This window comes from Lissotriton vulgaris, chromosome 5, assembly GCF_964263255.1.
Source record: "Lissotriton vulgaris chromosome 5, aLisVul1.2, whole genome shotgun sequence".
NCBI lineage: Eukaryota > Metazoa > Chordata > Amphibia > Caudata > Salamandridae > Lissotriton > Lissotriton vulgaris.
This window is the reverse complement of record NC_141693.1, coordinates 1,743,295,414-1,743,321,431: the sequence shown is the minus strand read 5'-3', so window position 1 is coordinate 1,743,321,431 and position 26,018 is coordinate 1,743,295,414.

Sequence of the window (26,018 nt, the reverse complement as noted above, 5' to 3'; positions counted from 1 at the left end):
AGAAAGTGCAGGTTTAAAAGGAAGTATAGCAGTTTCTGGTATTAATTTAATAAAGGGATAGCCTTCTTCCATTAAAATCAAGTGAAAATTCGGACCTATTAAGGTAATAGCAATGAAAAACCTAATGTCTTTAAGAGACAGTAAAATTGCACAAACGTGGCTATCCCAAGAAGATGCTAAGTAAGAGTTTTAAGAGGGCAAAAAATCAACATCGAGAGGCCCTCTTAGAGAACTACCCCAAGAATCGGGCAGAGAACCCTCCATTGACCTTCGTAACTACTTATCGTAGTATTTCAAATGCAGACAGCCGCTGTATTACGAAACATTGGAAAATTCTGATGAGTAACCAACATGATTGGGAAAAGCCACTTTTCTCATATAAAAGAGAAAGAAGTCTACGCGACGCCCTAGTACATACTCGGCCGAGAGAGCAAGCGTCTAACATTGAGCATAATGTACTGTCGGCTTGGGGCCTCCCACCAGTCACAGGACATTTTCCGTGCGGCGATTGCGCTGTGTGTCATCTGACCACTAGTTCGAAAACACTGGCTCTGGAAGCAGGGAAACTCTGGGAGCAAAGATGCCACACAAACTGCAACTCCAGCAACGTTGTTTATATGATAGTCTGCCCATGTGGATTGAGATACGTGGGTATGACAACAAGAAAGATTAAACTGCGTATTGGAGAGCACCGTGGTAATATTCGTGCCGGAAGAACACGACAAAACTAACGAGACATTTCTTGGAAGCCAACCATACACCTAATGGCACTAGTTGGACGATCATCGAGCAGCTGAAAAACGGCTCCGAATCAAAATTACATGAAAAGGAACAAAGGTGGATATACCGTTTGTCCACTCATGATTCGGGTCTTAATGATGCGATACCCTTGAGTTCTATTCTTAAAAAATTATGAGTGACTTATTTTTATCCCTGGATACTTTATTAGTCAGATGCACCTAGAATTGCTGATAGTAGGGCATATACGGCACCAGACACACTGACGCTGAATACTTGAATTGAGCTTGTAATTAACGTCTTGAGTATCTGTCCTTCCCCCTAATATAACAGGTTTAAAGGATAAAAACTAGTTTTTAGAAGCATTTTTCTAACTAGTAAATACTCTGATTTCGTATTAGATGCTCCACTACTAGTCTTAGTACAACGGGGTTCCATCTAACTAAGACAAAAACATGAATTACAGGCGGACACTTACTTAGTAGTAAAACGTGTGCCCAGCCGCTTTTGTTCATTTATCGTGAACTCTTAATAAAGTTTGTTGAAATCCTTAGTTCTGACCGTCATTTACAGTAAGGTCCCTTTAAGACTCAAGAGAGTCTCGATTACGTGACCGGAGCCATTGACGTTACAAAACGTCAGCCAGCCAGTCATCCAGTCACCTTCCGGGGCATCATGGATGTGAACTCTGTAGGTGACGAGAGGGGAGCCGCCCGATAAACAGTGATTACGGCCATCTAATAGTGTTTTCTTGGTACGGCCACCCGTTGCTGTTTCACTGAAAGGGCAGGGCGTCTTTTCTTAAACATCAGGAAACTGACGCCTGGAAGTTTTTCCTTTATTTGTAATACCGGGCTCGAAGGGGTAACGTTACCTAGGGAATGTCCTTAGATTTCCTCTTACTCCTTTGTAGTTGCAATCGAGCGTGAAGATTACCCCTGCCATGCACCCAGGATGTTTTACCGCTACGCTTGAGAAGTAAGTGGTGCATGTGAATTTTTCTCGTATTACCTGCAATATGAGTTAAAACCAAACTGCAAACATCAATATATATAGGAACGGTCCTTCATTTTTGAATGGTTTTGGCTACGGCAGCTGGCACATTACAGTGATGTTTTTAAATTTGTTTATTGACACCGCCACGGATGGCGCAGTGTAATTCCTCAGCCAAATAGGTGGGAGTGAACCCAGTGTGTCAAAAGGTGACGGACACTGCGATTGTTTTTATATCCATATGAACTGGCGTGGAATTGTTAGCTTTAGAAGCGATTCCAGGACTACCACAGCGAACTGATTGATCTGTGGGCTAATAAGCATGGTATTAGTAAAACGAGCACCTATGTTTGCGGAAGGGGGACACTTGGGTTTCGAGTTTGGGAGTATCAAAGTATGGTTTTTAAAGGAATGAGGAATATGTGTAATTTAAAGTGACTTCCCAGTCAGTTATCTACTAATGACATGGGTTGATTCCCATTGTACCCGTGTTACACTATACTTTGGCCAAACGGTATTTGAAATTTGTTTTTTTCATTACAGATACAAGGGCCTTAATAGAGACTAAGGAAACTCATGGAAGAAGTACCGTGAGTGGGTGAATCACCCTTTAGGACAGCAAGGAATGGACACACGTTAGAGTGTGTATCTGAGCTTGTTTGTCTATACTTATTTTCTTTGTACTTCTCACTGGTCCTGACGAATGCTTGAGTGAATGATTCTCTTTTTAAGCAGAAACATGTTGACCACATATATATCTTTCTCGTAAAGGACATTAGGTTTTTCATTGCTATTACCTTAATAGGTCCGAATTTTCACTTGATTTTAATGGAAGTAGGCTATCCCTTTATTAAATTAATACCAGGAACTGCTATACTTCCTTTTAAACCTGCACTTTCTATTGAGGGCTTAATGGTTTGCCCCTTTCTTTTCACACTTAAGAACCCAATGATGAGAATAAACACCTACTTGTTTGGTGTTTGAGGGTTTTTTTCCCATCTCTTATTTTATCCCACCTTTTCTCCGTGCTGTGCTTTTTCATTACCGCTTTTATCCTACTGGCAAGATTGTGTTTTTTTTTTTTGAAGGGTAGTGTTTTGAAAATCTTGACGCTCTTATGTTGTTTTGGAATATTTACTTCTACACCTAGGTGTAAGTCTACACTTTTCTGATATTCACCCTTTCTGTTTGTAAATTAACAACTGAGAACCTGATTCGGATGTCAGTCGGTAAACCTCTGACCCCTCCCCGGAGGCTTACCGACCGACATCCTTGGTTTGAACTCCAACCGCCATATTTCAGTGACTGCAGTCGGAGTCAAAACCGGCCGGTCAATTAGATTGGCTTCCGACTGTCGGCCAGTCGAAACTGCACATAATCCCTTTAGGATGGCGTTACCACCGTCAGGATTATGATGTCGGTTTCCAACAGCCTTTCCATGCTGAGCTTTCCGACATGGAAAGCCTGTACGAAAGTGACTTGGGAGGGCCCTAGCAGGGCCCCCGTTGCTGCGCGCCCTCCGTTCGGAGGCCTGGGGAGCACTTATGCCCCCTGAAAATCCTTGTACTGTCACGGTGCCAGCCACACGGTGCATGGATTTACACACACTCCCATTTCTCTATGGGAGCTCGTGCTGTGGCCAGTTTCCGACAGCCACACAAGCTCCCATAGAGAAATGGGAGTTTCGGTCACATCCTAATTTGGGGTGCGGAACCACAGACCTTTGGTCAGTCGGTTACCTCTCCGCAACGGTGTCCGACATCGTAGTGAGGGTCTAGATGTAGACTTACATGTCTCAACCACCTCAAATCAGGTGATGGAGCTTCCTACAACAGGCATTATGAGTGTTAAGTTACTACTAGATACTTTTCACAAACAGCTGGAGATCTCTGCCACCATGGAAGAGATCTCACTATGGGAAAGAATAGTCAAAATAAATAAAAATAAAATATGTAAACTAAAAAAAATACTTTTACGAACAATATAAATGTAAATTAATTTTAAAATATTTATTATTGAACTGGAACAAACACAATTAAATGTTACGGCACATCAACTTATCAAATTAAATGTGCATTACATAATTAGTTAAATGTATTAAGTGCGTTTATAAATAATTTCTAAATGATAATTAAAAAGAATCCCACCTCAACATTTTTATTTATATTTAATATGTTTTAAATTTTTATAAAATTGTGTTGAATTTGTTTTAATTATTTCATTAAAAAAATAAAAGTTGAAACACTTCATGTATTTATCAACTACGTTTATTATTACATTTTTATAAACATACAACAATACATTAACAATAAATTTAGATATGATTTTTAACACTGAAATGCACATATATATATATATATATATATATATATATATATATATATAATACACACACATATATGTATATATATAATACACACACATACATGTATCTATATCTATATCTATATCTATTACCTACTGGCGGTCGCCAGTAGGTATATATAGTTAGGATTTTTTTCCTATGGGATTTCTGAAAATTCTATGTCGAATAACTTTGGCGTTTGTGGACGGAATTGGCTGAAATTTTCAGGAAAATGGCACATTTTGTTTCTGAGCAGCCCCTAAAAAATTTGGGGGGGGTTTTGTCAAGGGGGACTGAGAAAAAAGGGGGGTCCCAAAACGCGTTTTTCCCATTCATTTTTCCATAGGGCGGTTGGAATCACTTTTAGCTCGAACGGCTGAATGGATTTACACGAAACTTGGCAAAATTGTAGATATGGTTTGCCCGACGTGCCTTTGCTATGTCTCAATATATGTGCTCCAGTGGATTTTGGGAAATTAACGTTTTAAAAAACAGATATATCTGTTGCAGCGCTCCGGTTCGCGTACCTGACGCGTAACGGAACTTCGCGAAGCGAAGCTGATTGGCTCTCCGGTGTCTGTCAACATTCTAAACAGTCCGGAACAGCCGCCATCTTGTCTCTCGGTAGGATCGAGAGACAAGAGGTGGAGAAAAACGAAGGGGGAATTTAATGAAAGGGGGCAAGGTAGACCCCTCCTGACCCCCTAGGATTGATGAGGGGGATATTAAAGTGCCCCGCGGGGCAAAAAATAAAAAAAATAGAAATGTTGTGATTTTTCGCCGTAGAGGCGCGTCCCGGTACGCGAACCGGGTAGCTTACCAGTAGCGTAACGGAAGTTCACCATTTTGTGTTTTGGACAAATTTTATCACAAGATGGAGGAATAACAATGTGGGAAATGGGTATAAGGGGGCACGGGAGACGTATCTTGACCCCCTAGGTTTTCTGAGGGTAGCTGAGGAGGCTCATATATGTCTAAAAAAAAAATTGATTTTTTCGCGCGGTTAGCTGCCGGTACGCGAACCGGGTAGCGAACCGGGAAGCGAACATAAGTGAAAATTAGTGAAAAAAGGTACATTTGAAATTTTAAAAAAGTTATTATAGTTAAGGTAGCTCTGAAAAGAGCTTTTGGGTTCTGTGTAAGTTCTAGGTACTTATAAGTAGGTACCAATACACAGTCTTAGATTTTGTATGAAATCTCTGTTTCCCTCATCTGAGAAGTGCACACCATCTCCTCTGTAGATATCTTGCATGTAATAACGCAAGTTATTGTTGTAGATGGCGCCCATTCCATGGTCTCTCATATAAGCTGAAACAGACTTATTTACATGCTTCCTCGCTTTCTCAATTTGTGGACAAATTTGATTGGACCACCTCCATTTCTGTCTTTGGCATATATTGGAATATACCAAGGCAGTTTGAGGGAAAAGCGCCATTAATTGCTCAAAGGTGTCCTTTAAGAGCATTTCCAGACCTACCCCAGTCAAAGTGCCCAAATCATTTCCTCCACAGTTCACTATTATGAGGTCAGGGTTTGGCAAATGTAAAAAGGTTTTCACCAATGGTATCAATTGGTGACATCTCAATCCTCTTTGGCCAATCCATTTGATTTCCACATTTTGTAAATTGAGGTTGTGTAAATTTCTGTTATCAGCATACCTGTGAGCCCAGTGGATGTAACTATGTCCAACAATCCAGACAGAAAACATGGTGAGAGGAGGTTCTGCTGCAGTCAGATGAAGTGTGGGAATGAAATGGCAGTTGAAACAGTAGGAGTTTGTAAAGAAAAAAAACTGTGGAGTTTCTGTGCTAATGATTCAGTAGCAGTGATTGGTGGATTTCCATTGCTGAAAACAGAAAGTTAGGGTGCATGGATGTGTTCTTTGAAACATGTAATTTGAATGGTTAAGAAAACATGATTTTAAGAAACATTGCAGTGGATTAGCAGGTGTACTGAGAGTTCAGAGTTCATTTGAAACATTGTTGTGTGAACTTGTAAACATAAGAGGTCTGGCAGGAGGTAGTTGCTATGGAAAAAGGCTAGAAAGGGCAGAGGGGGGAAGGGTGTTGATTTGAAAAAAGTGAGGGAAGAGTTTTGAATGGGTCACATGAGAGATATGTGTGATGAATTTCAGCATTTCAGTGCCTTTGTTGGTTGCAGCCTCTGGAGTGCATACCTTTTGCTCTGCTAAAGAAAAATTGGTGTGTTTCTGAGACTGTTTTGAAATTCAAAAAGCATTTGCGAAGGTAAGAAAAAAATCATTTAATTTAGATAGAGAGTAGTATAGTTTATTGAGAAAATAAGGAAGTCAGCTGTACATTTAAAATGTTGTTTTGTGTCAAGTGTTTTCATTATTTTTTCCAAAAAGATTTTGCTTCTTTGACAAATTATAATTATAGATAATGAGAATGAATTGGTACTTACAGGGTGTGCTTGTACATAGGAGGTGGGCTGTGTTTTCAAATTATGACCAGAAAATCGTTTTTTAAGAAAAAGACATGCTTTTTACATTTATGAGAACGATAACATGGGGTGTGCTTTTTTAAATAAATATTTCACTTCCCATAATGAATATGGGAGAATAATTTGCTTGTTTGTTGGTTTAAAAACTCGTTTCTTGAAGTCATTTAGGTTTCACAATATGTTTTGCAAGAGTTACATAGTCAACATGGGGGCATATTTACAAGGCTTATGAGACACATTCACGTCATTTTCCCCATTTTAAAAGTGACTTTAAAGGTGGTGCAAGGTTCTTGTAAATACACCCTCATGAGTGCTTTGCAAATTTAAGTCATTTTCCCCTGGTGCATGTGCCTTGTAAATACGCCCCTATGTGTGCTAGACAATTTTAAGGTACTTCTCCCAGGAATCTGGGAGACTAATTTGCTTACATGATTTGTTTAAAAATCGTGCTAAGGTGAGAAAAGATTCCTTTAATTTAGAAGGAGATTAGTATGCTTATTGGAGAAAATAAGGAAGCCAGCTAGGGTGTGCTTGTACATAGGAGCTGTGCTGTGTTTTGAAATTATGACCAGAAAATCGTTTTTTAAAAAAAAGAAATACTTTTCACATTTATGAGAAGGACAACAAGGGGTTTGCTCTTTTAAATAAATATTTTATTTCTCAACATGAATATGGGAGGATAATTAGCTTGTTTGATGATTTAAAAACTCGTTTCTTGAAGTCATTTAGGTTTCACAATATGTACTGGTAGAGTTTCATAGTCACTATGATAATTATGATATACATTTAGGACTGTTTAGGGGGCATGGATATGCTAAGGCTTCTGTAATTGTCATTGGAGGAGAATTATGTACATTGCACTGCTGCATACAGTCCTCACCTTCTGCGTACTCTTGGATATGCTAGACTATATCTGCTCAATGAGATACCTAAGCTGAGGAAACACAGGTGATGTGATTGTGAAATGAGCAAAACTATTTGCACGTTTTTCAATTACATCACCTGTGTTTCCTAACATTACTAATCACATTGTGCTGATGAGGTTTAGGCCTGTCCAGGGAGACAGAGGAGGTCTGGCCTTTGTTGAAGCGTGCACTGGACATGACTCACTTCATCTGTTGGCCTGCACATGTATTATGTCCTCTGTACTCTTCAACAAGCCAAAATTTCATCTGCAACGCTGAGTAGGCCTCACCTCAAACAAACTTTTGTGACTGCCAGACCTGCCTTTTTTCTCCTAGATATTTCTTGGTTTTACCATGGCAGACAGACAATCCAGCATACTTCTGCATAGGCCACACCTTATGGTGGTGCAAGAGCCTTGTAAATACGCCCTCATGTTGCTTGGTAATTTTAAGTCACTTCCCCCCGATGCAAGGGTCTTGTAAATATACCCTCATATGTGCTTGGCCATTTCAAGTCACTTCCTCCTGGTGCAAGGGCCTTGTAAATACGCCCTTATGTGTGCTTGGCAATTTTAACTCACTTCCCCCTGGTGCATGGGTGTGGTAAATACGCCCTCATGTCTGCTTGGCAATTTTAAGTCACTTCTCCCTGGTGCATGGGTGTGGTAAATACGCCATCATGTCTGCTTGGCAATTTTAAGTCACTTCCTGCTGGTGCAAGGGCCTTTTAAATAAGCCCTCATGTGTGCTTGGCAATTTTAACTCACTTCCCCCTGGTGCATGGGTGTGGTAAATATGCCCTCATGTCTGCTTGGTAATTTTAAATCACTTCCCCCTGGTGCAAGGGTGTTGTAAATGCACCCTCATGTGTGCTTGGCCATTTCAAATCACTTCTTTCTGGTGCAATGGACTTGTAAGTACGCTCTCATGTGTGCTTGGCAATTTTAATTAACTTCCCTCTGGTTCATGGGTGTGGTAAATACGCCCTCTTGTCTGCTTGGCAATTTTAAGTCACTTTCCCCTGGTGCAAGGTCCTTGTAAATACGACCCTATGTGTTCTTGGAATTTTAACTCATTTCCCCCATGGTGCAAGTGCCTTGTAGATATGCCCCCTTTGTCTATGTTGTTAAATTACTGTAGATGGAATTGAAATCTAGTGTGTTAATTGTTTGCCTACTGTTATTGGTTTACTGTTTGGTAATAGTGGTTAATATCAATTTTTTAAATATTTTTCCACAGATTTAACTGAAGATCTTTAGAAAACTTTACAAATGCCCTCAAGGCAGCGAAAACTAAAAGAAGCAAAGCGACTTACACTCCATCTTGGTAAAGATTTGGAACAGTCCTGTAATATGAAATCGTATCAAGTTGCCAAAAAAGCTCCGGGTAAGAAAATAAAATCATTTTTAAAAACAATTTGCAGACAAAAAAATACCAGTATTGAACATGTTTTAGTGCATAAGAAGAGAGACAATTTAAAGGAAAAGGAAAGGCCAGTAAAAAAAGTTTCTGCTAGAGCAGGAGATAAGTCTGTGCATGGCATTAGAAGGGAAAATCAATTCAGGGACATTCGTAGGCGAATGTTCCGCAACAGGATAATTGTCAATTTGTTAAAAAATTTTAAGAAAGGCCAACAGAAAGTGACATTTTATAAGAAAAAGAAAAATGTAGAGAAAATTATTGATCAGGCTTTCGAAATTAAGCGAAAGTTATTTATTTTGATAATCAATAGAATTAGGAAACTAAACAAGGTAATTTCTGATTTCAAATCAAATAGTAGATGGAAGAGAGTAGTTAATCGAAGTAATTTTTGTGAAGTATTCTCAGGAGAATGGATGCATAGTTCAAGTTGTGAGGCATTTTTCAATGAGGAGAGTTACTTTCAGGACAATGATTTGGTGCATGCAGTTGACACCAGTGGTCGAGCATATGAGGTAAAAGATGGTTGTCCGGTTGAAAAAGAAAAACTTGTGTCTGCAGATGCAGAAGAGGTGTTAGGTGATGAGATTTTAGGAAGACGTCCTAAGGGACCAGTCTACACCTGGAAATGTAGTAACATTTGTAGTGTGCGACAGGATTCCATCAATTTGTTTTGTGATTTTGTACGTACATTTAATAAGAAAAGTTTAAAACAAAAAATGAAGTTGTTGCAAGAATTAGATCCTTGCAGAGTGAGAGAAGTAACAGGTTTGCATGGGCATTTCCTGGCTTGTCTTTCCGGAAGAGTATGCCAGAGTGTTTTTCATCATTTCGGGATGCTAGCAGTGCATCATAATAAAGTGAGGAAATTAGTGAGAATGTTGTATGATGCTAAGAGTCCAGCAATTATGCTTAAACAATTGAGCAGTGCCCTTTTGCATGGTTCAGAACAACATGTGAAAAATATTTGTGAAGAAATTGAGTTCTTTTACTTTGCTAGTAAAGAGAACAATGTTGAAATTGACCCAGTAGAAGAAGGTAATGTGGAAGACAGTGTACAGATTTCTAATATAGATAAGTTTCAGAAAGAAATTTCCATCTTTCAGGTGAAATCAAGTGAGAGGCCTAATTTCACTTGTGTGTGTTGTCGACGGACTTATTATAAGAATCAGACTAAGTTAGTGGATTTATATGCAAAAAGTGAAATGGAAAACAATAGTGAATGGAAGGGTTTTGCTACATACTTGATGGTAGAACATTGTTTTGATTTGGGATCAGACCAACGTATGTGTACTTATTGTTTTAACAAATTAAACCAAAACCGGATGCCTGCTAGAGCGGTTCATAATAATCTGGAATTGGTTGACATTCCTTCTGAATTGAAGGATTTAAATACTTATGAATCTATTTTGATTCAAAGTGTGCATCCCTTTCAGGCTATTGTACGAATGGAGCCAAAGACAGGGAAATTGCCTCCATCAGATTTACAGAGAGGATTAAAGGGAAGAGTTGTTTATTTGCCTTTAGATTTGAAGAAAAACATTAATACAATTGGAGTAGAGAAAGTGGAAGAGGAACCTCTGGTTATCTTAGTTAATGGTGTTACGACAAAGAGTAAGAAAATCTGGCAATATTTAGTGGATGTTAGGAAAGTCAAAAAGGCAACATTGTATTTGATAAAAAACAATGAGTACTACAAGAATGTATGTGTTGCAGAAGAGGAAGTAAGTGAAGAAGAAGACAGCGAATTGTGTGCTGGACAAATTGAGAAAGTAGAAGCCTCTAAAAATGAAGAAATATATGAACATTATAGTGTTCATCCTTTGCATTCCAAGGAAGTCATGGGGAATGCTATTGAGTTGTTTCAAATGAAACAAGCCAAAGGGAGTTCCATTAGTGTTTGGGAGGAAAGTTTGGAAGCTCGCTGTTTTCCACAGTTATTTCCCACAGGTCGAGGAGGACGATATGATGAGCGACCTGATCAAATTCCTGCTTCTGAATACCGGACTTTACGATTGTATGCTGAAGATCCTAGGTTTCGTCAATGCATTCCCTATTTGTTTCATCTACTGTTTGAAAGTGATCTGTCTGGACTGTCTTATGCAGTGAACCACATCCTGAAAAGTGGTTTACAACTGCGAAGGGACTTTCAGCCATATTCATCAACCTGAATTGTGCTCGCAAATGGCCAGATTCTGAGAATCTGGCCGTTTGCGAGTGTGATTTTTGCATTTGGGATTCATCATCCCAAATGCAAAAATCGCTATTTGCGAAATCGCATATTTGCGAGGAATTGGATTTAAGGAATCTCTAATAGAGATTCCTTAAATGCAATTCATCACCCTATTTGAAATTGCGAATTCGCAATATTTGGTCGCAATTTACCACGAAATCTGACTTTGTGGTAAATTGCGAAAAACGAGTAAAAAGCACTTTTGTGCATTTTTTACTTTTGCATGTTACACACACACATGTCCTCTGGACATGTGTGTGCGCAACACCTGTTCAAATGTGCATTTGAGGGGTGCTACAGGGTGTCCTTTGGACACCCCTGGCACCCTTCAAATCGCAATCTTATTTGCGATTAGCAAATTGCTAATCGCAAATAAGGAATACTCCCCATTCATTCCTATGGCCTTTTGGCCCATAGGAATGAATGGGGAGTTTTTCCTTATTTGCGATTAGCAATTTGCTAATCGCAAATAAGGAATCAGTAGGAATCGCAATAAATTTTGCTAATCCTACATGAATCCCGTTTTGCGAGTCCTTAATAGCGAACCGCTATAATTCGCTTTTAGGGCCTCGCAAAACGGGAGATTGATGAATCAGGCTGCATATGGATAAAGGCAATGTGCAAGACAGTATTTTGGATTCTCACCTGATTAATCTGATGGCATGTCAGCGTGGTACTAATGAGTATTGGTTCCGTCGTCATGGTGACTTAAAATGTATGCTGAGGAACTTAGGAACTCCCCCATGGTTCCTCACTCTCAGCTGTGCTGAGTATGGCTGGGAAGACTTACTTGAATTTCTACGAGAGGCAAATGGAAACATTGAAAATATTGAATTCAAGACACCCGGAGAACTGTGCTCTTTGGATCCAGTGAATGTATGCAGGTACTTCAATCATAGATTTGAAGCTATGATGTCTTTCATCACAAACAAGAAAAATCCACCTCTTGGAGAGGTGTTGGATTTCTTCTGGAGAAAGGAGTATCAAGCACGAGGTGCTCCTCATATACATATGCTGCTATGGATCAAAGATGCACCCAAATTTGGAACAGATCCGGATGACTTAGTGATGAATTTCATAGAACAGTATTCTACATGTGCTGTTCCAAAGACAAAGGAAGACAAAAGTCTAAGAGAACAAGTTTTACGGTTTCAAAGCCATCGTTGTGGAAAGTACTGTCGTCGTAAATTCAGAAACAAGAACAAGTACTATACAAAATGTCGTTTTGGATTTCCACGATTGGTGATATCTAAAGGAAGAGTGAACAATTTGATGTCTTCGCTGCGACATAATGTGACAAGGAAATCACCCAAAAATACATACAATTTGAAGAGAAACGAAGAGTCCAAGAACATCAATGACTACAACCCAGTGATTTTGTCCATGTGGAATGCTAACATGGATATACAGTTTGTGGCTGACAACTGTATGGCTGTGGCTCGGTATGTGACGTCTTACATCACAAAAAAAGAAAAGACAGAACTCAAGAATATGTGGGAGGGCATTTCCCATGAAAAGAGCTTCAGTAAGAAGTTGTACAGTTTCAGTCTGAAGATGTTGTCGCATTGAGAAATCGGAGCTTATGAATGTTCTGACCGGTTATCTTCAGCAAGTCTCTATGCCAAATCTAGGAGTATCATTTGGGCAAGTCTTGGTCTTGCTGCAACGCGTAATCGAGTTCTCAAACCTGTACGGGAAATTGAGTATTTGGCGGAGAAGGAGCCAAGCAGTACAGATATTTTGAAGACCAACATGTTGGATACATATTATCCAAATAGAAGCAGTCACTTGGAGAATGTTTGTCTGTATGAGGTTCTAATAAATTACATTTTCAAGAGGAACATCACAGAAGATATTGATAAAGGAGTGTATGCTGTAATTGGAAGTGAGGGATGTCTGGTCAAGCAAAAAAAATGTCTATTGGTAAATCATCGAAAATTGGATCGCGAATCTCCAGAAAGAAAAGAGTTTTTCTATTTAGCTCTTTTGCAACTTTTAAAGCCTTGGCGTGCAGAAGAGGAACTGCTTGGAGATTTCCTCTGTTACGAAGACTCTTTCAATGCAGCCAAGGAGTCCATAGAATGTCCTGTTTTCCCAAAATATCTAGAAATGTTGAATGCCGAAATTGGGCAGGAAGCAACAATAGCAGCCGAGATTGCTAGAGACAGTTCTCAGGACAGTCAGAGTTCTGTTTCATTGAGTCAGGATCCACTAGGAGGACCAGTTATCGAAAATGAAGCTGCCACTGCCATGATTGAAGTGGAAAGAGCCATGGCACATGCTCAGGAGGATGTGGTTAACTTAGAAGATTTAGAAAGACAACTTAACGTTGAGCAGAGGAAAATATATGACGAAGTTACCAACCAAATTGATCATGGTTTAAGTCATGAGAAGAAACAGTGCTCATGTACGTTGTTGAAGCCTATCCGACTGTACGTGAGTGGAGAAGCAGGAACTGGAAAAAGTTTCTCATTAAAGCAATTTCATGTTATTTGCAGAAAAGGACTGAGTCATTGCTGTCTTGTGTTGTCACCGCTCCAACTGGTCTGGCAGCACATAACATTAAAGGTATTACTTTGCATCGTCTACTGATGCTGCCAGTGGAGCATGATAACAAATTACAATACCACAAGTTATCGGGAGATGCTTGTTGTGAAGTATCTAGAGTCCTGAAGAAGATGAAACTTCTTATCATTGATGAAGTAAGCATGGTTTCCAATGTCATGCTTGCCTTTGTGCATTTGAGAATGCAGGAAGTTCTTAAAAAAGAGTATGATGTGTTATTTGGTGGCAAACACATCATTGTTTTCGGTGATCTTCTGCAGCTGCCACCAGTGAAAGGACAACCAGTGTTTAAACTGCTTACGCATGAAGATACCAGGAAGTGCCTAGGGAGCATTGGCAACGTTAACATATGGTTAAACTTCAGTTATGCTGAGCTGCGTGAAAACATGCGTCAGGCGAAGGATGAAGATTACAAGAATATTCTACAAGATGTTAGAATCGGGAAAGTGACTGAGCGTGGGAAAGAAGCTTTACATGCACGATTACTGTCAAATTTGTTTCCAGAAGAAGACGTTCTGCCAGAGAATATTTTTCATAAAATTACTGAGAAGAAATTGGGAATATGTTTGATGCCAACTCTTGCAGAATGTTCCATCTTCAACAACAAAATGTTGAATTTAGAGAACCAAGAGATTGTGAAACTGGAAGCTATTGACAGAATAGAGCATATGGGTGTAACAATTGTTTTTTTCTGAGAATTTGAAATCTAAATTGGATTCATTAGAGAAGACTATATCTAAAACTGCTGGTTTTGAAAAGACTCTGAATGTGTGCTTAAATTGCTGTATCATTTTGAGAAGGAATTTACATGTTGAAAGAGGTCTGGTAAATGGATCAATGGGTAATGTTGTTGGTTTTGAGAAATACAGAAATAGGGATGGAATTGAATTTTTAAAAATTAAATTTGATGGCATTGAGGAAGTACAGCTAATTGATCGTTGCACAGCTAGGTTTTTGCTTGTAGAAGACTTATATGTTCGCCATAAGCAATTTCCTGTTTGCTTGGCATATGCGGTGAAAATCCATAAATCACAAGGTTTAAGTGTAGACAGTGCTTTGGTGAATATTGGCAGTTCTGTGTTCAAGGAGGGTATGGCATTGTCACGAGTCAGAACTTTATCGGGTTTGTACTTGATTGAGTGTGATGTCACAAACATTTGTGCGGATCTAGATTGTGTTATGGAATACAATAGGTTAAGAAGAGAGTATGTGCCACATTTGCCTCAATATCCTTTGTTTGAGAAACGTGTGGTAGGCCGGAAACGTAGAAATGTCACTAATAGTAGGGAGGTTGTAGCAAAAAGACCAAAAGTCGATGAACTTAAAATTGTAAGCAGAAAGAAAATGAATTCTGTTGAACATGTTGTTGGTTTTCAATTTGAAAATAGTTCTGGTGTGAACTGCTATGCTAATGTAGTGGTTAATGTTGTCTTTTCTCTAGAAACTTTAAAAGAACAGATTGTGATCAATTCAGATCAAAGTTTTTGCTGTTTGTTGAATTCTGTGTTAGAGAAATGTAGTGCTGATAGAACAAGAGTAGAAAGTGTGTCTGAAATTCGAAATCTGTTAGACAAATGTTCAGGTCAAACACAATTCTCTCAAAATATTCAGCAAGATTCTCAGGAGTTTTTAATGTATATGCTTAATGTATTGCAAGATGAAGGTGTAGATGTAGATCATCTGTTTGGCCTTTCTTATCAATGGCAGCATGATTGCGAGAATTGTACGTTATCAAGTATTACTAGTGTAGACTCAGAAAGATTTATATATTTAACTTTGCCAGACACTAAATCAGTATCCTTTAATAAGCTAGTAAAAGCAGCCGATCAAAACATGGAGTGTAGCCAATGCAAGTCTGCAATGCTGTCCACATTATTTATACGAAGATATGGCCAGTATGTCATTTTAATGTTCCAACGATGTAGGCCTGATGGAACAAAATTGACAACTTTAGTTAAAAATGTTGTGGCTTCTCAGTTGTCAATATCAGGAAGGACTTTTCTAACTGCAGCAATTATATATCAGGAGGGTCCTTCAACAACATCAGGACATTACACAACTTATTTGAAGTCTGGAAACGGCAGGTCATTCTGCAATGATTCTGTTTTAACTTTCAAAAAAAGATTGCCTTTTCACCTTCAAAATTATTACTTGGTGTTCTTACAACCAACATTTTAGGGAAGGAATCTCGGGATTTGTTCTGAGGAATTTCAAGAGGTTCTAATGGCTCCTACACTATATAGCCTTGTGGATAAGTGTAGCACAGAGCGAAAATTGTTTGTTTTAATAAGCTAATTCAAGCAGCAGATCAAAAGAAGGAGTAGAGGTAATGTAAGTCTGCAATGCTGTCCACATTATTTATAGAAACTTATCGGTGAAATGTCATTTTACACTTCCAACTATATAAACCAGATGTAAATAAGTTGTGAAGTCTAATTAAAAATGTTTTGGCTGCACAGTTGTCGATTTCAGGAAGAACATTTGTAACTGCAGCTATTATATGACATGATGGTCCTTTAACAACATTAGGATATTACACAGCTTATTTGAAATTTAAAAAAGGCTGGTCTTTTGGCAATGATTAGTATTTGACTATGAAGCAATGTTGCCTTTTGACTTGTTTTCAGAAGTGAGAATTTAGGGTAGGTAACTGGATTATAATGATTCTAGGTGTTGTTGTAATTTAGTGTGCTGTTTTAAATTGCTTTGTATGTCTCATTTCTCTTAAAACGATGGAGCTTATCTTTCAGAAAGTGGCGGGCAGAAAATAATAACAGCACAACAGAGTATAAGCTGTTCATAGGACATCCTTTGACGTAATGGAAAGTAAGTTACTTTTGAGGAGTTCTGATTTCTGATTGCTTATATTATATGGGTTTATTAAACACAATCATTTTGATTGTGGTTTTTTTCCCCCGCTGTTATATGATGAATACCTTCAACTCACTGTTTTCAGTGAAATTTGATATATTCTGAGAACAGCAAAAATAAACCATTTAATATGTATAATTAATTCTGCACTTTGATTTGTGATGTTTAATATGTACTCATCTTGACTCATGCTCACTCATCTTTTACTACTTTCTATCAATTTTAAAAATTTTGTTCTCTCATTCACAGAATGAAAGTATAAAAATAACAAGTGACTAAGTTAACGATAATTATAAGGTAAGTGTTTAGTACACATCTCTTTCACATTTAACTTTTATTAGTTCAACTGCTTCATTTCTTTAACCCTCAGTTTCCTGCCTTTGCTACTTCCATTATTCTTTTTTCTATTACTTACTTATTCTACTCCTTCCACTCCTTTTCTCAGTCCCTCTGTTCTCACAGTTCCTCACTCCTTTTCACTCAGTCCGTTTCTCTAACACAAACTGTCACTGTCTCTTCACTCTTTTACAAGTTGTTCTTTATGCTTTCTCTTTGTAGTTCATGCACAGTATCTTATGTTCATTTGTTTGCTGTTTCAATTATTCTTTTTCTATCACTTCTTCTTTTCTTCTTTCTGTTTTTTCTCTCTGTCATTGCACATCTTTTTATTTTATTCACTATGATACACCTTATTTTAATCCTATTTACTAACACTCTCTTTTTTTTAACACCTTCCCTCAGGGTTGTTGTTTTAGTCCGGTTCTATCCCTACTTCTTATTCCACATCCTTTACTCTGTTTCTTTTTAATTTGAAAATTAATTCTCATTCTCCAAGTAACTCTTGTTTATTATTCTTCTACACTCTTTTTTTCTTTCACTTCCTTTTCTATTTTCTTTTTCTCAATTTTTCCCGCTTACAACTTTTTTTGTATAATTATCTATTATACAGTATCTTTGTGTTACTCCCTCTAGCTGTCTTTCTTTTAACATTATTCTCTCTGTCTCCTTCCCTTATATACACTATTTCTTTTTTGTTCGCTTCCGGTTTGCGTACCGGGGCGCGAACCAGGAAGCGAATCAAAAAAAAAGAGAATGCAAGAGTGCTAAACATTTTAGCAATTTTTTATAAATGGGAGGTAGTCCTGAAAAGAACTTTTTTTAATTGTTTTTGTTGTTTTATATTTTTTTTTATTATTTTTCTGAACATTTTTTGCTTTTTTTGTATTTTTTGAACAATTGTAATTTTTTTTGTTTTTTTCAGGGGGAACAACAAAGAACAGGCATTAGAAACGGCTCAACAGGAGCAAAAAAACAAAATTCACTTTTTGGGGCATTTGGAGCACTTGTGATTTTCAAATGCTCTGTTCATTAAGTTTATGCTCATTTCGCCATAAGAAAGCAAACCCCCACAATAAATACACACCAGCTTGATGTGTTGAAAATTTGTTTGGATAGTGGGGACCGTCTCCCTCGCCTCTGGTCCCGAAAGACTTTCATGCGTTGAGGTGGTGGCCACAGGAGTTGGTGGATTTTCACGTAGGTTACGCACCTCCGCCACACTGTAATTTATTGGATGCCACCTTTGCATGTGGCGATGCATAGTATAGTTCCCAAAGCTATACTTTTTATCTGTACCTCGGGACAGAATTTCTTTGCATATCAGGCATGTAACATGCCGGGCATTCACTTTTTTTTGGCCTTGTGGAAATGAAAAAAACTGCCAAATGAAATTGTCCTTGCGATGTGATTTCCGGGGCTCTTCAGGCAAAAATACTATGTTATGAACTTCCTGTTCTACTTCTTCCTCCTCTTCTTCAGGGTAGGGAAAAAACTGGGGAGGTGGTCCATCCTTCCTAGGAGGTGGTGGAGGTGGTGGGGGTCCACCAGCTGCAGCTACAATTGAAGCCATCTTCCAATAAGCAAAATAGGTCTTCCTCTCACAAAGTTGAAAGTCAGAGTGAGAAAAATAGGCGGGGGCTTTCATCATTTGGGCAAAAAAAATGTTCTAAACCAATGAAAAGTGTTATTTTTAGGTCACATGATCTAGCCTTACATCATTAGGAAACCAAAAGTGAAATCAACCAATGAAAAGTGTTATTTTCAAATCACATGACTTGTTACGCTTACGTTGCGCGTCCCGCTACGCACCCGGAGCGCTTCCGGGTAGCTGCGCATGGCGCCTCGGTTTGCGTTCCAGGACGCTTCCGGGTGCGCTAACGCGGCGCGTCATAAGACGCATTATGCGGCAACGCGATACGTCGCGCTTACGCGACGCGTCACGATGTTGTTTTCTAACGTGGTAGTTGCGCTAACGGAACGTTTACCGGTTTGCGGACCGGGTCGCGGAACCAAATTGAGCTAACGGGAAGCTACCCAGTGCGCGGACCGGTAGCGAAACAAAAAAAAAATAATAAAAAAAAAATATACACATAAAAAAATTATATTAAAAACATATAAAATATATTTTTCCATTAAAATAAGAATACATTTTACAGCTTTTGATATATGCTATTAAAAAACCATTGAAATTCAATGAAAAAACCATAGGTTATAGACCATATATAGTTAGGAATTAGCATTTACAAAACCTTAGAAATTCACTGAAAAAAACATTGATTATAGACCATATATAGTTAGGGATTAGCATTTACAAAACCATATTTTACTCACACAAAACCATTGAAATTCGCATATATAGTTAGTTGCACTAACTATATATCGTGCACCCGCAATCCACTGCTGATGATGTCACATATTACATCATTCATGACATGGTCAGTGACATCACTGATGACATCACTGATGACATCACCCAGTGACTGAATGTTTCTCTAAAGTTAAAATATGTCTTATATATTTAAGAATGAGTGGATGTATAAGTGTCTGGATGAAGGATTTAGTAGGTGCATGACTGATTGTATGAGAGAGTGATTAAATGTGTCTCACTGAGTGAATGGGTTAGTGACTAAACTGTCTTAATTTGTGCATCATTATATCTGTTGTTCTGTAAACTGCTGCATGTGTTGATCAGTAGCTATATGAGTAACTATATGGGTTATTGATTGGTTGGCCAAGTATTTGTATGGGATAGTGAGTGTGTGTGTGTGGGTGGCTGGGAGGTGTGTGACTCTGTGCATAGATGTGTGAACAGTTGATTCACTATATGTATGGGTTCAAAACTGCATGTGGAAACAGCTGTATGGGTGGTTGACTGTGTGCATGAGTGTATTAGTGAGTGAATGGATATCTCAGTGCTACATGTCAAAGTTAGTACATATGTAAAACACAGTACATGTGAGAGTTGACATATATAAATTACTGTGTATAAGAGCCAGTGAATGTGTGAGTGGCTGCATGGATCATTGAAAACTTGTATCAGTGATTGTATGAGAGAATAAATATGTGTTAGAATATGTTTGAATAAGTAAGGTGTGTATAACTGTATAGTTGAGGAAATGGAGGTGTGATTGATTCTTAGCATGACTGACTAGGTGTATGAGTAACTCCATGGATGAGTGACAATCTGTGAGTGTTTGTTTACACTGAGTGTATCTAAGGTTATATTAGAGTCTGAAGAGGTTCATCGTATTATCACATGAATGATATCATCAGTGATATGATCAGTAATGTCAAATGAGATGTTATCAGTGATGTCATCAGTGATGTCACTGACCATGTCATGAATGATGTAATATGTGACATCATCAGCAGTGGATTGCGGGTGCGCGATATATAGTTAGTGCAACTAACTATATATGCGAATTTCAATGGTTTTGTGTGAGTAAAATAAGGTTTTGTAAATGCTAATCGCTAACTATATATGGTCTATAATCTATGTTTTTTTCAGTGAATATATATATATATATATATATATATATATATATATATATATATATATATATATATATATATATATATATATATATATATATATATACACTTACTGAAAAAAACACAGGTTTCAGGGACGTCATAGTTAGGGATTAGCATTTAAAAAACCTAAGATATTCACAGAAAAAAACAAAGGTTAAAGGGACGTTTTAGTTAGTCTGACATTTCACTTGTACAAAACCAGAGAAAGTCAGCCGTTATAGTTAGCTGAGGTAACTTTAACTTGCGCCTCCGCTAGAAATGGGTGTCTCAAGTTGCCAGAGGTAGGTACCTTTTTCCAAATAGGGACCCTAGCTTCTTTTCAGGGTAAGGGAGATACATACTCTAGATAACCCGTGCTCACCCCCTTGGTAGCTTGGCACGAGCAGACATGCTTATCCCAAAGGCAATGTGTGAAGTATTTGTATCTACACTCACAGTAACACAGTGATAACACCACAAATGGGCACCATACCGGTTTAGAAAAATACAGTATCTTTATCTAAACCATGGGTACTCACAAACTTTCTCCCGGGGGCCAAATTTACAGTTTGGTTTGTGTCCGAGGGCCGCATCGGTTGGGGGTGGGGTCAGTGAGGTATGAGCGGGGCTAGAGCAACAACTTAAAACTGACCATGAGGTTGATCACAGGTCCCTGCAGCGGACGCCTTCGTCCACTGAGCCGTCCCGGCATACACACATCTCTCTCGCTCTTTCTCTCTTCGCCTCCCTCCATCTCTATAGCTCTCTCTCCCTCTCTCTAGCTCTCTCTCCCTCTCTCCCTCCCTCTCTCCTATCTTCCTCTGTCTCACTCTGACTGTCTCACTCCCTCTCTTTCACTCCCACTCTCTCTCCCTCCCTCTCTCCCTCCCGCTCACTCCCTCTCACTCCCTATCACTCCTTCCCTCCCTCTCCCTCCATTTCCCTTCCTTTCCCTCCCTCTCACTCCCTCTCCATCTCCCTCCCTTTCCCTCCCCCTCCCTCTCACTCCCTCTCCCTCCCTTTCACTCCCTCTCCGTCTCCCTCCCTTTCCCTCCCTCTCACTCCCTCTCCGTTTCCCTCCGTTTCCCTCCCTCTCCCTCCATTTCCCTCCTTTTCCCTCCCTCCATTTCCCTCCCTTTCCCTCCATCTCACTCCCCATCAGTCTCCCTCCCTTTCCCTCAATCTCACTCCCCATCAGTCTCCCTCCCGTTCCCTTCATGTCATTCCCCATCAGTCTCCCTCCCTTTCCCTCCATCTCACTCCCTCTCCGTCTCCATCCCTTTCCGTCTCCCTCCCTTTCCCTCCCTCTCCCTCCATTTCCCTCCATTTGCCTCCTTTTCCCTCCCTCCATTTCCCTCCATCTCACTCCCCATCAGTCTCCCTCCCGTTCCCTTCATGTCATTCCCCATCAGTCTCCCTCCCTTTCCCTCCATCTCACTCCCTATCAGTCTCCCTCCCTTTCCCTCCCTCTCACTCCCTCTCCGTCTCCATCCCTTTCCGTCTCCCTCCCTTTCCCTCCCTTTCCGTCTCCCTCCCTTTCCCTCCCTCTCCCTCCCTATCTCCAACTCACTCCCTCTCCCTCCCTGTCCGTCTCCCTCCCTGTCCGTCTCTCTCACTCCCTCCCTCCCACTCCCTCCATCCCACTCCCTCCCTCCCTCTCACTCCCTCCCTCCCTCTCACTCCCTCCCTCTTACTCCCTCCCTCTCAGTCCCTCCCTCTCACTCCCTCCCTCCCTCTCACTCCCTCCCTCCCTCCCTTTCACTCCCGCTCACTCCCTTCCTCTCACTCCCTTCCTCTCACTCCCTTCCCTCACTCCCTTCCTCTCACTCCCTCCTTCACCCCCTTCCTCACTCCCTCCCTCCCTCCCTACTCCCACCCTCCCACTCACTCCCTCCCTCCCTCCCACTCCCTCCCCTCCCTCCTACTCCCTCCCTCCCACTCCCTCCTCCCTCGCTCCTACTCCCTCCCTCCTACTCCCTCCCTCCTCCCTCTCACTCTCCCTCCTCCCTCCCCACTCCCTCCATCCCTCCCTCCCACTCCCTCCATCTCCCTCCCTCTCCCTCCCACTCACTCCCTCCCTCCCACTCCCTCCCACTCACTCACTCTCTCCCTCCCACTCACTCCCTCCCTCCCACTCCCTCCCACTCACTCCCTCCCACACACACACTCCCACCCACACACTCCCTCTCACTCCCTCCCTCTCACTCCCTCCCTCCCTCTCACTCCCTCCCTCCCACTCCCTCCCCCTCCCTCCTACCCACTCCCTCCCTCCCACTCCCTCCCTCCCACTCACTCCCTCCCACTCACTCCTTCCCACTCTCCCACTCACTCCCTCCCTCTCACCCCCTCCCTCCATCTCACTCCCTCCCTCCATCTCACTCCCTCCCTCCCTCCCACTCCCTCCCTCTCACTCCCTCCCTCCCACTCACTCCCTCCCACTCACTCCCTCCCTCCCACTCACTCCCTCCCACTCACTCCTTCCCACTCTCCCACTCACTCCCTCCCTCCCTCTCACTCCCTCCCTCCCTCTCAATCACTCCATCCCTCTCACTCACTCCATCCCTCTCACTCACTCCATCCCTCTCACTCCCTCCCTCCCTCCCTCCCACTCACTCCCACTCACTCCCTCCCTCCCACTCACTCCCACTCACTCCCTCCCTCCCTCCCTCTCACTCACTCACTCCCACTCACTCCCACTCCCTCCCTCCCTCCCTCCCTCTCACTCACTCACTCCCACTCCCTCCCTCCCACTGCCTCCCTCCCTCCCACTCATTCACTCCCTCCCTCCCTCTCCCTCCCTCTCACTCCCTCCCTCCCACTCACTCACTCCCACTCACTCACTCCCACTCACTCCTTCCCTCTCACTCACTCACTCCTTCCCTCTCACTCACTCACTCCTTCCCTCTCACTCACTCCCTCTCATTCACTCACTCCCTCTCTCTCACTCCTTCTCTCTCCCTCCCTCTCACTCCCTCCCACTCACTTCCTCCCTCTCACTCCTTCCCTCTCACTCACTCACTCACTCACTCACTCACTCACTCACTCACTCACTCACTCACTCACTCACTCCTTCCCTCTCACTCACTCCCTCTCACTCACTCACTCCCTCACTCTCACTCCCTCCCTCCCTCCCTCTCACTCCCTCCCTCTCTCCCTCTCACTCCCTCACTCACTCACTCCCTCCCACTCACTCACTCACTCATTCCTCCCTCTCTCTCACTCACTCACTCCCACTCACTCATTCACTCACTCACTCACTCCCTCCCACTCCCTCCCTTCCACTCCTTCCCTCTCACTCCTTCCCTCTCACTCCCTCCCTCTCACTCCCTCCCTCTCCCTCCCTCCCTCTCACTCCCTCCCTCTCACTCCCTCCCTCTCACTCTCTCCCTCTCACTCCCCTCTCACTCACTCTCTCTCACTCACTCACTCACTCCTCTCACTCACTCACTCTCACTCACTCCCTCTCACTCCCTCACTCACTCCCTCACTCACTCACTCACTCACTCTCACTCTCACACTCACTCCCTCTCTCTCACTCCCTCCCCGTCCCCCTCCCCCTCCCTTTCCCTCCCACTCCCTCTGTCACCCTCTGTCATCTCACCCTGCCTGTGTGTCAGCCGGGGCGCGCACACACTCACAGCCGCACCCGAGCACTTAACAGGTCTTTAAAAGACCATTTGCATGTTAATGTGGCCTTTGTATTTCACCTCTTCTTAGGCCCCTGGCGCTTTACTCTGGCCATTGCTCGGATCGCCCAGCCGGCAGCTCCCACAGAGCAGCAGAGTCTCTCGCGCTGCTGCAGACACTTAAAAAAAAAAGTCAAACACAGAGTCTCGGGGGTTCGCGGGCCGCCAGGAAAGGCTTGCCGGGCCGCCCCAGGCCCACGGGCCGTACTATGAGTACCCCTGATCTAAACTAAACAAGGCCAAAACAACAAAAATCCAACATACACAGTTAAAAATATTACTTTCAAAGGGATTCAAGAACTTGTACCATAGAAAACTATGGATGCGTGACTTTTACACAAAGTACCTGAAGATACGTCAAGATTCACAAGTCCAAACAAACGCAGAGAAAGGAAGCATTGGAAAACACAACGATGCGTCAGTTCCTGAGTCCTTGGGGAGACGAGGCGACAGTTCTGCTGCACACATGAGAAGTGAAGCGTTGAATCCGGACTGTAGGGGGAAATGAGAAGTTGATATCCAAGACGGTTCTGGTCTGTGGGTGATGCATGGAAAACTTGGTGCACAGGTACGATGTATGACACACCGGAGGTGATGCATTGCTTAGAGAGGCTTCGCGCCGTCCAGCGTCTGTGCTGGGGGCTGCGCGATGAGGTTTCGCATCGCTCGGCATGACTCAGTGAGGCTTCGCGTAGTCCGGCGCTGGTTCCGAGCGACTTTGTACGGCTTTGTGATGCTTCACAATGGTTCTTGCAGAGATTAGCTGCAAAACCCACCTCTTAGGTCCTGTAACTGTAAGGAGGCACCTCAGGCAAGGGTAGGATTCACAGATGGCAGATTCCAGCAGCACCAGCAGATTTGCAGAAAGTCGTTTGTGTCACTGAGACTTCAGAACAGGAGGCCAACACACTTCAGGCCCTTGGAGATCTCCTTCAAGCAGGGGACACAGCACACAGCAAAGTCCTTCTCCTTTCCTTGGCACTACCAGCAACTGCAGACCAATCCTAGACACACAGCAAGGGCAGTACTTCTCCTCAGGCTCTCCAGCTCTTCTCTTTGGCAAAGGTTCCTCTTGAATTCCAGGAATGTTCTACAGTTCAGGGGTTTTAGGTCTAATACTTATACCCAACATTTCTTTGTTCTCTCTGTACAAGGGGCTCTGAGCCCAGTTCAAACCAGTCCTGGGGGACACTCATCAAGTGCATAACAACATCCATTGTCAGGGTGAGCCTTGGCTCCAGACACACCACAGGGAGGTGGAGCCAGCATTGTGGAAGGCAGGCACAGCCCTATTCAGGTACAGGTGCTACTCATCCCACCACTCCAAATGCAGATCAGGCCTATTCAGCTTAGTGCTGAGTCATCCAGGCTCCTGGAGCCACTGCACCTGCCCAGCCCCTGTCACTCCAAAGCCAGAAATTCAATCCACAAACAGGCAGAGGCACACAGGATGGTTCAACAAGATAATAGTCACTTTCTAAAAGTGCTATTTTAAAACACAGAATTTAAAAACCATCTTTACTAAACGATGTGTTATTAAATCCTGAGTTCAGGGAACCAAAGTCCATTTTTCTTGCTTATCCCTATGGGAAGATATACTTATAACATGTTACAAAGCATTCCACATTATGTCCTGTAGGGCAAGATAGCTTTTCAATAGTGAAAAACAAAATGTGCAGCATTTCACTATCAGGACATGTTATACACACCAGTGCATGTCCTACCTTCCACATACACTGCACCCTGCCCAGGGGGGTACCTTGGGTCTACCATAGGTGTGCCCTATATGTATGAAAAGGGATAGTTAGGGCCTGGCCAGTGGGTGCAATTGCCAAGTCGACATGGCAGTTAAAAAACTGCACACAGGCACCGCAGTGGCAGGCCTGAGACATCTCTTCAGGGCTACTCATGTGGGTGGCACAACCAGTGCTTCGGGCCCACTAGTAGCA